Source organism: Gorilla gorilla, chromosome 10, assembly GCF_029281585.2.
Source record: "Gorilla gorilla gorilla isolate KB3781 chromosome 10, NHGRI_mGorGor1-v2.1_pri, whole genome shotgun sequence".
Lineage (NCBI taxonomy): Eukaryota > Metazoa > Chordata > Mammalia > Primates > Hominidae > Gorilla > Gorilla gorilla.
The window spans coordinates 20,541,718-20,556,567 of NC_073234.2; positions in this window are offsets into that span (position 1 = coordinate 20,541,718).

The window sequence follows — 14,850 nt, forward strand, 5'->3', positions numbered from 1 at the left end:
GAAAGACAAGCTGACCAATCTTTCTTAATTTTCAGCTATCCTCCTCGAAATCAGAATGTTCTGAATAACCCACTTTCCTCATACTGTAATTACTGTTTCTTAGAATGTGGTATTTAAACAGAAAATCCCAAAGTTGCTGACAAAGGACTCTGAGTTCCAAATGTGTGAAAGTGAATTAGAAGCAAGTTAAGGCAGTGTGGTATAAAGGAAAAATAATGAACTAGGAGTCAGGGGCAGTGTATGCTGTTTCTGTCCACATGTCCACATTGCCTATAAAAACTTGGAGGGGTCAAGGGCTTATCATCCTTTCCTACTCAGTGTCCTTACCATGTTAGGATAGTAAATGCTTTCTTCCCCTACCTCCAAGGGTTTATCTGAGGATTAAGCAACAATGCCTAAGAGTTTTTGAAAAGTAGAAAGCATGGTATGTAGATAAAGATTTAAAACAATCCATCACCATGGCTGGGTGATGACTGCCATCAGAAACCCACCTTCTTTTACTATAGCACTGAAAACTGTCTGCAAATTGGCTTTTATTTTACCTTCTGAGACTAAAAGCAATTGGTATCCTATTGATAATGCTTGGTTGTTCAAGGGTGGATTGCTGAGTGTGCAGGGTTTTCACAGTTCCTTGCTTGGTCTTCCATCTCCCTCCCGCCTGGTTTTGTCATTTCACTGCTCATTTACATGTCCACTTGAGTGCGCTTCCACGACTGACCTACTCTGTCCCTGGAAAGGACTTGTGCTTCCCACGTCTGCATCTTTGCTCTTGCCTTCCCTCCCTCGTAAATTGCACCCTTCTCTTCCCCTCTGCCGGCCTTTAGGAGACACTGCTCCTGCACAGCAGCTCCAGCTGGCCATGCTATGAGACACCACCTGTCTCCCATCCCAAAAGCCTTCTTGAACACATTCTATAGTACTAATCACTTGCCTTGTTTTGGAAGCTGTCATTTTCCATTCATACGTCTTGTCTCCTCAACAAAGATAATAAATTTATTGAGGGTATGGACGATGCATTTTTTTTTTGCCTTTTCCTCAGCAAAAGACATGTGACTTGTAAATATTCAGTACTGTAAAGAGTTAATTGGCGGGGTGCGGTGGCTCACACCCGTAATCCCAGCACTTTGGGAGGCCGAGGCAGGTGGATCATGAGGTTAAGAGATCAAGATCATCCTGGCCAACATGGTGGAACTCCATCTCTACTAAAAATACAAAAATTAGGTGGGCGTGCTGGCACGCGCCTGTAGTCCCTGCTATTTGGGAGGCTGAGGCAGGAGAATTGCTTGAACCCGGGAGGCGAGGTTGCAGTGAGCCAAGATTGTGCCACTGCACTCCAGCCTGGCGACAGAGCGAGATTCCATCTCAAAAAAAAAAAAAAAAAAAGAGTTAACTGATATGAATAAAAAGAAAAGTGCAAGACATTCAGAGTGGGGTATTTTTTTTGGGTGAGATGTGAAAAGAAAGAAGGAACAAATTGGTTTGGAAATTCTGAATTCAATTTTTCTATGGCATCCTTATCTTTAATTATGTTGGATAATTCATCATAGTATTTATTTGTGGCTTAATTTATTGTGTGAATAAAGTGTGTGCTGCATAATCAGTGAGAGAGGTGAGGGGGGCATGTTAGGTTTCAGTAGTCTGAAATCAGAGCAATAGCATTTTGCTTCTAAATGACTAGGATTTTAAAAAATATATGGTACTCATAAAACCACACTGCAACCACTCTGGGAACCATTAAAATAGCCACAATGCCGGACAGATATTGCTCTGTCTGTTACCTGCCAGCAGCAATTACATGTTGGATTCGTCAAGCCTCTAGAAGCCTAGCGTTTTAATACGGGGTTGCATATTTGTCACATGACACCGACACCTCGGTTATGGTGAATCTGTTAGGCAGCAAAGCAATGGTTTAGGGTACTGTCCTAGGTGGCTGAGAAGGATACTGGAAGTGATGAATTAGAGCATTTAAGGTCTGTGTTTTAAGGATATGGGTTTTTACTAATGATCTCATCCTAGGTACACATATCTGGGTTTGAATGAAACATAACTGTATGCATACAAGTATGTATGTATGCATGTAACAGTTTGATCTGTTTACTTATATTTTGCCTCTATGTCAGGAAGGACTTAGGAAGTTAAAAAATAAATGCAGCCTAAAAACATAAAATAAATTTTGGAGGGCAAGGAACACACACACACATACACACACACACACACACACACACACACACCCTACACACAGAAATGCATACTGTGGTGCCCTATTTGGTTGCGAGAGGAAGGCTGAAAATGGGGCTTTAAGAGTTTACCTGAAGATAAAAAGGCAAATGCAGTCAGCTTCAAGAATCACAGTAACCACAAGACACAATCGATGTTTAAGAGAACCACGGCTGACTCGGACATTGAGATGAAGATTTCTTCCAGGGATCCTCAGAGCGGAAGACACTGTGTAACATGGTGGATGACTCCTCCACAAAGTCCAGATGATACTTACCATCATGCATTTATAGGGCTTTTTCTTATGTTCCTCTTTGCAAGCTAAATCCATAAAAACAATTCTATGAGGGACCCAAACAGTGCTGCCCTTGTGTAGAGCTCACTGTGAGCCTGGATTGACCCAAGGGTAGAATCTCTAAGCAGCAATGTTTAATAAAAATTCCTGTGGGCCAGGCACAGAGGCTCACGCCTGTAATCCCAGCACTTTGGGAGGCCAAGGAGGGCGGATCACAAGTTCAGGAGATCCAGACCATCCTGACTAACACGGTGAAACCCCGTTCTCTACTAAAAATACAAGAAATTAGCCGGGCGAGGTGGCGGGCGCCTGTAGTCCCAGCTACTCGGGGAGGCTGAAGCAGGAGAATCACTTGAACCCGGGAGGCGGAGCTTTCAGTGAGCCGAGATTGCCCCACTGCACTCCAGCCTGGGCCACAGAGCGAGACTCCGTCTGAAAAAAAAAAAAAAAAAATTCTGTGATGGTGAAAGTATTCCCTAACTGCACCATCCAATATGGTAATCACAAGCTACACATGGGTGTTCATCCCTTGACATGTGGCCAGGGGACGGAGGAACAGAAGTTCAATTCTTATTTGAATTCATTTAAATGTAAATAGCCACATGTTGCTAGGGGCTATTGTGCTGCACAGGGCAGCTCCAGGAAATGTCTGTATCGTATGCCTTTCAACAATCATGGATGTTATTTCTTGCAACTGAGATTTGACAAGTTATAGGGCTAAGGGAATACTTATGGCAAGGGCAAAATTTACCTCTGAAAACATTTCTAGGTCTGCTGCAGCACAGAGAAGATTAGGCAGTAGAGGTCTCAAAGCTCCATGCCATCAGGTAGATGTAGTTACTATAGAACATTTTGAGATGTAAGCACTCCCAGCATATGTATTGTTAGTTAGAAGTTATAATCTATGTTCTAGTGTTCTAATCTGTTTTGTACCTTATAGACACACGCATCATTTTAGCAACTGTTTTTAAACCAATACTGTCAACCTCCTTTTCTGTTCGACACCAGAGATGCTGAATTTTTTTGGAGAAAGATCACACACAAATAGGCATTTCTCCAAATTCCTGGTTCTGATCTCAACTGGGCCTTTGATGCTTTCTTGTGAGCCTTTTATGTGTGTCCTTCTTAAGGCTTCATTCCTCCCACTCTCACCTCTGGTGGAGAGGGGATCTTTTCCAAAATAACACATTTTGGGTGCATGAGTGGTTCTGTGGTAGAATTCTTGCTGCCAAAATAGCACAGTTTGATTATCACTGTGAGAGGTGATCAACATTAGCAAGAAGGAAAGTAGCTTTTCTTTCTGTGATCCTTTCTGAGGCACCACTGCCCTGCTAGGATAAGCATAAGCACAGGTCTCTCCAGCTCAGATATGAGGGACAAAAAGGTTTCTCCAATCTGCCTTAGAAGAAGGGCATGATGGAGTGGGGACCCTGAGAGCAAGGCAGAGGAGTGAACACAGAATAAAAGGGATGACAAGGGGAGGAAAGACTTCTGGGCTTCTATCTTACATGGAGTTTGAGTGGATTGGAAGGTGATCCACTTAGAAGAATCACCTTAGAAAGAAGGTAACAGTTAAATATATTCATGAGATGGAAATACGTTCTGAGAAATGCATCATTGGGTAATTTCATCATTGTACAAACATCATAGAGTGTGGTTACATAAACCTAGCTTCTACAGCCTACTGCACACCTAGGCTATATAGTACAGCCCATTGCTCCTAGGCTACAGACCTGCACAGCATGCGACTGTACTAAATACTGTAGGCAATTGTAACACAATGGTAAGTACCTGTGTATCTAAGCATATCTACGCATAGAGAAGGTACAGTAGCACTGACATAGTGGCTCATGACTTTAATCCCAGCACTTTGGGAGCCCAAGGCAGGAGGATCGCTTGAGCGCCGGGGTTCAAGACCAGCCTGGGAAACATGGCAAAACTTCATCTCTACACAATTACAAAAAATTAGCCGAGTGTGGTGGCGTGTACCTGTAGTCCCAGTTACTTGGGAGGCTGAGGTGGGAGGATGGCTTGAGCCCAGGAGGTCAAGGCTGCAGTGAGCTGTGAACACACCACTGCACTCCAGCCTGGGCAACACAGTGAGATCCTGTCTTAATTTAAGAAAAAAAGAAAGGAAAAAGATACAGTAAAAATATGGTATAAAACCTGTATAGGGCACTTACCATGAATGGAGCTTGCAGGACTGGAAGTTGCTCTGGGTGAGTCAGCGAGTGAGTGGTGAGTGAATGTGAAGGCCTAGGACACTACTGTACACTACTGTAGACTTTATAAACACTGCACACTTAGGCCACACTAAATTTATTAAAATACATTTCTTTCTTCAATAGTAAATTAACCTTAGCTTACTTTCACATTTTTACTTAATAAACTTTATTTTTTTAACTTTTTGACTCTTTCATAACACAATTTAAAACATAAACACATTGTACAGCTGTGCAAAAGTATTTTTTCTTTGTACCCCTATTTCATAAGCTTTTATCTATTTTTAATTTTTAAAAAATCTTTTAAACTTTGTTATTCAAAACTAAGACACAGACAAACATATTAACCCAGGCCTTCATGGCATCAGCATCATTAATATCACTGTCTTCCACCTGCACATCTTGTCTCACTGGAAGCCTTTCAAGGGCAGTACCACTCACGGAGCTGTCATTTCCTATTATAACAATGACTTCTTTTAGAATACCTCCTAAAGGACCTGCCTGAGGCTATTTTACAGTTAACTTTTTTTAATAAGTAAAAGGGGTACATGATAAAATAATAATAAAAATTATAGTATAGTAAATACATAAACCAGTAACAGTTATTTTATTATTACCAGGTATTATGTACTGTACATAACTGTATGTTCTATAGTTTTATATGACCAACAGCAAAGTAGGTTTGTTTACACCTGCATCACCACGGGCAAGGGAGTAATATGTTACATCACTATGTCACTAGGCGATTGGAAGCTTTCAGCTCCATTAGAACCTTATGGGACTACCATCTTATACATAGTCTGTTGTTGACCAAAAGGTTATTATCTGATGCATGACCGTACCTTATCCCAGACATTGAACTCTGATTGATTTGTGATTTACTGTGAGTAAGACTGGGTCTTTATGGTAATGGACTACACACCTTCCAGATGATGTGGGGCAAAACGGCAAGGTTCCACGTGTTTTCCTAATCCACTCTCTCTTTTATTCTTCTTTGGGACTCTCTTCAACCTTTCATGGTCTCCTTTTCTATACCCATCGGTAGATAACATCTATTTCACTCAGAAACTAGAAACCTTCAGATGAAATCTCCCTCTAGTTTCTGAATTCACTCTCGGCTCACAGGTGCAGAAATACGTTCCATCCCTTGCCTCTTTCCAGTTGATTAGAGTGAATAGGTCCCTTACTCTACAAAACGAATGATTCTAGCTGTACTCTTGATCCCTCTTCTCATTATTCCTAGGGATCTCAATTAATTTTTCCCATTTCTCTGCTATAGCTTCAACCTTGTTCTCATATTTTCTTCAGTTATCATTCTTAGCATTTAAGCATGCTCAAATCTTGAAAAAAAATCCCTTGACCTCAGGGACCCCTTTAACTATTACTTCTGTCTCTCTCCTGTCCTCTAGTTTTAAATCTCTTCGAAGAATGCGGAGTTTCCCTAACATTACCTGCTCCCTTCATTGATTCCTTTCCTACTGCAACCTGGTATCTGTTCCCACTACTTCACTGAAACTGCTGCTTCAATGCAAGACAATCAATGGCCAGTTGGTGGCTACGTCTCACTATATTTCTTATTCTAACTGATCTCCCTGAAGTGCTCCCTTCTCTTTGTACGTTTCTGTCTAAGATGTTCAGGCCAAAGACCTGGGAGCCACTCCTAACTCTGTCTGTCCCCTGCTTCTCTGGACACTTGTTAATCAACTCCCTACTGTGCAGTCCTCCCTTGTCCTTTTTAACACTGCTCTGAAATCTCCAACCTCACGGTTTGGGTGAGATTGACCACATTCCATCTCTAGGAAAGGGTCCTGATTTCTTTAATCCAATCAGCACATCCCATCTTCCCGGCTGCAGTAATTGGCTCAAGGATGAGTAAATAATGCAAGGCAGGGCAATCAGAGTCACTGAGACTCAATTCTGAAACTCTTTTTTGAACCATCAGAGAAGTGGACTTATTTCCTGCTAGACATGAGGGATATAGCCTCAGGAGTGCTGCAGCCATCTTGGGAACTCACACAAGAGGTCTGCTGGAGAGTACAGTCAGTCTGGAGGCCTGGATGGATGGAGAAATGCAGAAGGAAAAAAAATAGGTCATGGTCACAGACTTAAGTGCTGGCAAAAGCCTTTCCTGAAGCTCCAAACCTATTTTAAAAATGCTCAGTTTTCTTATCCAGTAAGTCCCTTTTTCTTGTGTAAGCCATTTTGGGTCACATTTTTCATGTCTATAATCAGAAAAAAGTTCTGACATAAGGCCCTACATCTGAATCGTTTATCCATAATGTGTTGGAAGTCTGTTTAAAATTTTTAATGAGAAGTTCTTTAATGAAATTTAATGAGCAAACTCAACTCTAACTTGAGAATGAGGAAAGTTATTGAATTTTGTAACAGGAAGTTCCACGAGAAGAAGGCTTCATGACTGGTTGATTCAGAAGCCTAACGCTGTTGCCAGATTCCAGGGTTTTTGTCTCCCTCTCCTATGACATCTTCACTGTTGGCTTAATCATTTGGCCTGGTAACAGCATGGATATAGCAATGACTCATCCAGACATGGCATTTAGATGACGAAAGGAAAGCAGTCTTTCTGTAGTGTTTTCCTATCACTGAGGAAGCCTCTCCCTGAAGACATCCAGAAGAAATCCTCTCATATCTCCTAAGCTAGAACTGCGTCTCAGGCCAGTTCCTGAGTGAGATACACTGGAGCAGTGGGCTTCTCTTCTGGCACATGGCTAGGTAGAAGGCAGTTCTCAGGGAGATAACAGGGAAGATTGGAAGGTCAGGAGGAACCCAACAGGATCCACTATAGCAACAAACAAGAGGCTTCATGACCTGGCTCCTGCCACTTCTCTGACCTTATCTTTTGCCACTCACCTCTTTGTACTTGACCTTGCAGCTCTACTGACCTAAGTTCTGTTTTTCTGAGCATTTTATTCACTCACTTGTGTATCTAAGACCTTAAAGTGTGCTGCTGCCTTTGTTCTAGAAGACACTCCCACGTCCATACCTCATTGTCTACTCATCTTTTGGGATTCATCTTATATGTTACCTTGTTGCTTACCCTGAGAATTGCTCCCTCACTCCTAAGGCTTGGTTAGGGGCCACTCTTCTATAGTCCCAACACACCTCTGCCTGTCCCATTAAAGTGTTTGTCATGTTGCCTTGTAATTACCTGTTTATTTCCTTGTCTTCACAACTAGAATATGACCTTGAGGATATGATTTCTATCTTGGCCTCTGATGTATTACACAATAATTGAGGCATAGCAGGTGTTCCATAATTTTTTTTTTTAGTGAATTTCTAAGTTCATACTCCTCCTAGATCTGAGCCTGTCCAAGTAGTCCTACTAAGGCAAAATATTCTGCCAGTCCTTCCTACTACATATACTCCTCTTTTGAAGGGCAACCCAGAGCAGTTTCTTTAAGAAATCACAGGTCAAGCTCTTGAAAAATTCTTATTTCTAAACTTCTGTCAGCTATACACACTTCAATATTATATATTTGACAAGGCATAATTAAAATAAATGTTACTTAGGTACAGTTTACACGCAACAAAATGTAACCACCTTAAGTGTACAATTATATGAGTTTTGGCTAAATTAGAAGTCCATGTAACTGCTACCACAATCAAGATATGAAACCCCTACAATTCCCTCATGCCCTTTTCCAGTCAATCCCCTCATCCCTGATACCCAGGAACCACTGATCTGTGCTTCGTCTAGAATCTCATATAAATAGAATCATACAGTATGTGTTCTTTTGTATCAATTCAAATCTTTAGCTCATTTTTTATTGTGTCATCTGTCTTCTGCTTGTTTAGTTGTAAGAGCTACTTATTTGTCTCAATATGAGTTCTTTGTCCGACATATGTATTATGAATATTTTCTCCGAGTCTATGGGAGGCTTGTCTTTTCATCTTCTTAACCCTGTCTTTTGAAGTACATAAGTTTTAAGTTTTTATAAAGTTCATTGTCTCAACTTTTTATTTTATGGTGCGTTTGTGTTCTAAATTATAAAAATTTTCTCTTGTGTTTCCTTCTAAAAGTCACATAGCTTTAGCTTTTATATTTAGGTGGTGATCCATTTTGAGTAATTTTTATATAGCATGTGAGATGGGTGTGAAGGTTTATGAATGTCCAGTTGTTCTAGGTCCATTTGTTGAGAAGACTGTCTTTTCTCCATTACCTTGACATCTTTTTTGAAAATCAATTGACCATATATTAATAGGTCTATTTCTAGAGTATTCTGTTCTATGGATCTATGTGTCTCTCCTTATACCAATACTACACTGTCTGGATTATTGTAGCTTTAAAGTAAGACTTAAAATGAGGTAGAGTAAGTCCTATAACCTAGTTCCTTTTAAAACTTCTTTTAGCTATTGTAGGTCCCCTGTAGTTTTTGAAATACGTTTTAGAATCAGTTTGATTTTAGAATCAATTTCTGTGAATAAGTCTGATGGTATTTTGATTATCTTGAATCTTTAGATATTTGGGGACAATTGATATCATCTTAGTATTGAGCCTTCCAATCCATGATCATGGTATATCTTTCCATTTATTCATGTCTTCTCTAATTTATCTCAACAGTATTTTTTGTAGTTTCCCATGCATAGGTCTCACATATAACATATTTTATTATATTAATCTAAGTATTTTATGTTTTTTATTATTTTAAATGCTAGATACATGACTGATTTTTAAATACTCAACTGGTATCCTTCATAAATTCACTTGTATTCTAGTGGCTTTTTGTAGATTCCCTAGGATTTTCCATATACACAATCATCATGCTGTCTATAAATAATGACAGCTTTCCTTCTTTATTTCCAATATATATTTTTTATTTCTTGGTGTTGCTTTATTGCATCGGCTAGGTCTCTAATATGATGTTGAGTAGAAATGATAAGAGTGCATATCCTTGCCTTGTTCTCAGTCCTAGGAGGAAAGTATTCAGCTTTTTTACAATTAAATATGATGTTTGCTGTAGGCATTTTTTTTTGTGTGTGTGTGTGTGTACATCATTTTTCAGATTAAAGAAATTCCCTCTACTCTGTGTGCCAAAAGGCTTGTTTTGTTTTAATTATAAATGGGTGTTGAATTTTGTCAAATAGCTCTTCTGAATCAATTTTGAATCTCCTATGATTCTCTGAATTGAGTGAATTGCATTGACTAATGTTTTAATATTAAACAAACTCAGCTTCATAGAGTTGTGTAGAGTTTACCTTACCCATGCACAGTTTAGTGTTCAGCAACAGACTCAAGGGGGACTGCATGCAGATTTCTGGTGCTTTTTCTCTATGTATCTCCTTCTCCTCCAGTGCTTTGTCTCATGACTTTCAGTCATCTCACCCTTCTCAATTTAAAATTCTGTCTGAGTGAGAACATCAGACTCTGCTTGGGTCTCATCCTTCTGCATAGCTTCTGAAAAGTACCTCCAGGCAAAGAGCCAAGGTGATCACAGGGATCACCTCATTTGTTTCCCTTTTCTAAAAGGTCGCCATCCTGTCCTGCCAATTGCTCAGTGCTGCCCCACATATGTATTTTAGTTTATGGTGGAAAAGTCCTGTACTCATTATACTGATATGGCTGAATGTTGAAGTTAGCTGTAAGGATTCTTGATGGTAAAGGTAGCATTTGTTCTTTTCTCTGATTCTTTAGTATTTATTGACTGTTTTCTCTCAGTAAATATTTATTAAAGACCTGTCTAATGTAATGTTTCCTGACCTTTTTGGTGCCTTTTTCTTTTGAAGCTGATACTTCGTTGACCATCAACTCTATGTTGGGCACTGATCAGTATTTGATTGTGTTATACCCTCTCAGGAGCCTATGATATAGGGATTATATTTTACAAATAAAGAGATGAACGTGTAAAGTGATAGAGTGACTTATCCAAGATCAAAGTGATTGAATTAGAATTCATCTCTGATTTAAGAACTTAGGCTTTTGGCTGGGCGCGGTGACTCACGCCTGTAATCCCAGCACTCTGGGAGGCCGAGGTGGGTGGATCACGAGGTTAGGAGATGGAGACCATCCTGGCTAACACGGTGAAACCCCATCTCTACTACAAAATACAAAAAATTAGCCAGGCATGGTGGTGGGCACCTGTAGTCCCAGCTACTCAGGAGGCTGAGGCAGGAGAATGGCGTGAACCTGGAAGGTGGAGTTTGCAGTGAGCCGAGATCGCGCCACTGCACACCAGCCTGGGCGACTGAGAGAGACTCCAACTCAAAAAACAAACAAACAAAAACAAAAACAAAAACAAAAAACAACAACAAAAACAACATAGGCTTTTAACTATAACAGTGTAATCTCCCATTGAGATTTTGATAAAATTATGTTTGGATCTTGTCCTTCCAAAGATGAGCCTAATCATAATGCCACCAAGAGGACCCCACATTACTCATTGTCATCTTAAATCCTTGGTGACTTCTGAGCTTTCCCTTTCAAGTCCTACTTGTTCTATATTACTTTTTACAATTATACTTCAAATCTTGTAAGACCCCCATTCCTCTGCTTGTGACACTGCCCTCAACAGGGTCTATAGTGAGTCCGTGGGCACATTCCTGCCTAGTATGACCACCTCCCTTCATGCCATCTCTTGCCTTACCACTGCATAACACTTAAGAAACTGATCTTAAGAAGGACGCTACATGTAGAACTAGTGCACATTTTTTTCATAAATGATCATCAGGATGAATTCTATCCTGACTCACTTCCAAGTTTATCTCAGACACCCAGTGCCCAATTACTTAATTGCATGGTTCCTCACCACAAGTGAGCCCTCGGTGCTGCCAGGCAACCCTGCTACATTCCCCAACCCTTTCACTTTCCAATTCTCCCAAGTGGTTACTTTGCAGTTTTCCCCTCCCGTTTCTTTTCTTTTCTTTGCTTTTTTCTTTTTTCGGAGATGGGGTCTTGCTCTGTTGCCCAGGCTGGAGTGCAGTGGCTCAATCTTGGCTCACTGCAACCTCCGCCTCCTGGGTTGAAGTGATTCTCTTGCCTCAGACTCCCAAGTAGCTGGGACTACAGGTGCACGCTACCATACCCAGCTAATTTTTGTATTTTTAGTTGAGACAGGTTTCACCATGTTGGTCAGGCTGGTCTTGAATGCCTGACCTCGAGTGATCCACCCACTTTGGCCTTCCAAAGTGCTGGGATTGCAGGCGTGAGCCACCATGTCTGGCCACCCCTCCTATATCTAAGGCCTCCTTCACCATCCTCACTTTCAGCTGATGACCTTGCTTTCCTTTTTACTGAGAAAATTTCTTCTGATTGCATAGATGAATGTCCACTAACTCCCACAACTTCTACTCAACTACTTGCAGCTGACTTCTGCTCTCTGTCTTTCTCCCACTTCTATAGAGAAATTGCCCTTTTCCAAGGCCAATCCCTTATTTTGGGTCTTAGATTCCATTCTCCTTTTGCTTTCTCAAGAACATTGCTCTGATTTTTCTCTTTCTACCACATCACTATTTCTTTTCTTTCTACTGAGTCATTGCCCTTAGCATACAAACATATTGTAATAGATTTCATCATTTTTTTAAAAAAAGTCTCATCACTCATCATCTTCCTTCAGTCTACTACTCCATTCTTCTGTTCCCCTGGGCACCAAAACTCCAAGAGCTGTTTTTACCTACTGTCCTCAGTTCTCTCTCAATCTCTTTTCAACTCAATTTTTCTACATCTGATAGTCATTTCTATGTTCCTCATTCTACTCATCCTACTGGCAGTAAGCAACAATGTTGATGTCTCCCTTCTTCTTAACATACTGTTCTCATTTGGTTTTGCAGACCCCACATTCTCCTGTTTTGTTCACCTCATCATCACTCCTTCTCAGTTTCCTTTGGTGGCTCTTCCTTCTTTTATCGACCTCTAAGCATTAGAGCATCCCAAGGCACAATCTCTGCACATTTCCTCTTCCTTTTCTACCCTCAGTTTCAAGTGCTGTAATCTGCTACTCTGGCTTTAATTACCCAAGTGGTTCTCAGCTGAGGGTGATTTTTGCATTGTCTGGAAACACTTTTGGTTGTCACAACTAGGGGAAGGTGCTACTGGCATCTAATGGCTGGAAGCAAGGGAAGCTGCTGAATATACTGAAATCCACAGGACCACACCCCACAACAATAAAAAGTATTCAGCCCAAATGTGCTGAAGTTGAGAAACCTTGATCTACCCAGACCTTTTCTCTGAACTCTAACCTTGTATGTTTAACTTTCTACTCAACATCCTCATTTGCATATTTATAGGTATCTCAAAGGTAACATATCCCAAACCAAAGTTGTGATTCCCCATGCCTCAGCTCAGCTTCCCTAGAAAGCATAACCCAAGACAGGATTATGTGCGAATGCTTTAATGGGAGGTGTGAACCCAGAACCATGAGAGGAAGAGAAAAGGAGAGTGAGACAGGGAAGGACAGGGTGCAGATCCAAGGAGAAGAGTTACCAAACTAGTTACTGCTTCATGAGTCACAAAGAGACACAGCCTTTTCATTAGACCATGTGGTTGCTTGGCCATGAAAATAATAAAGGTAGAGGGGATTTACCAACGAGCTCCATCCTAGCTTGCGTCTCCCACTGGGCAAGCTCCTCTTGGTCCATTGAGCTAATGCACCCCTAGGTTTGTGTTACTCACCTAGGCCTTTATGCAGTCTTGAGGAATCCAGATTCCACTCCTTGCAGTGCTGTCAACTTCAAGAGGCAGAACTCTGCCACCCATCGAGTTGACTTTTCCAGCAGCACCTGCAGTGGGGCAAGTGGCCATCGGACAAGACAATGGTGAGCTGGAGAGAATCTGAGGAGATGGCGTAAGCTGCCCAATACAGTGACAACTAAGACACACAAGGTCTCAGACTTCAAGGAGCTCCTAAGCTGCCCAACACAGAAGATCTCAGAAGACACAGAAGATCCCAGACTTCAAGGAACTCACATCTAGGTAGGAGCGAAACTGTTTGGGACACTCCTGCAGTAAATGATATTACCGTTTATCTGGTTATTAAGGCCACAAGCCTAGGAGACACTCCTAAAACTTTTCTTTCCTCACTTCCCAAATTCTGCCATCTCTATTTCAAAATGTAATTCTCTTCCAAAAACTCCTCACAAGCTCACCACAGTCTCCCTCATCTAAGCCAGCATTGCTTATGCTACTTAGTAACCTCCAACCTTGTGTCTTGTTTCTAGTAGCTAGAATGATCTTCAAGAAATGCAAATCATATTGCTATATTGATGCATATCCTCCAGTAGTTTCCCATTGTACTCAGAATGAAATGAACTACTCTTATCATAGCCTTAGAGGCCCTGCATGATCTGGGCTCTGCCTGCCTTTCTGACCTACCTTTGATGACATTCTTTCTCAGTCACTTCTTTCTGGCCATACTGGCTCTCTTGTTTCCTGAATATGCTGAGTCTGTCCTTGCCTTGGGACCTTTGCTCTTACACCCGTCCTTCTCATCTTCTTGTTCCTTGCTCTCTCTTCTTGATGTTTTTTGTTCAAACGTTACTTCTGCAGAGAGGCCCTTCTTATCTGCAAACCTATATTTGTCACTTGCTGTGCCTGATTCTTAATTTTCTTTATCTAACACTATAATGTATGACGTATATGTTTATTGTCTGTATCTCCCACCAGAATATGAGCTCCATGAGACCTGGGACCTTATATGTCTCCATTCAAGTGCAAGGGCACCGTCTGGCCCATAGCTGGGTCTGGGCAAATATTTGTTGAATTAATAAATATCTTCAGACCCTTACCAAGGGAGGACTTCCATCAAGAATGCTGAGTTCCAGTTAGCCAGGAGTGATGGCTTGTGCCTGTTGTCCTCCCAGTTACTCCAGAGGCTAAGGTGGGAGGATTGTTTGAACCCAATACTTCAAGGTTGCGGTGAGCTATGATTACACCACTACACTCTGTCTCAAAGAAGAAGAAGAGGAAGAAGAGGAAGAGGAAGAAGGAGGAGGAGGAGGAGGAGAATGCTGAGTTCCCAGCTCACAATTTTCTTCCAGTCCCTTGGAGGTCCGGTCCTGCTGTAAACACATCTATCAGAGATGTGGAAGATTTCCTAATATGCCCCCCAATAAAACCCGGAATTTAGGAACCTGGGATCTCATCCAATCTGTGAATCCCTTGTAGTA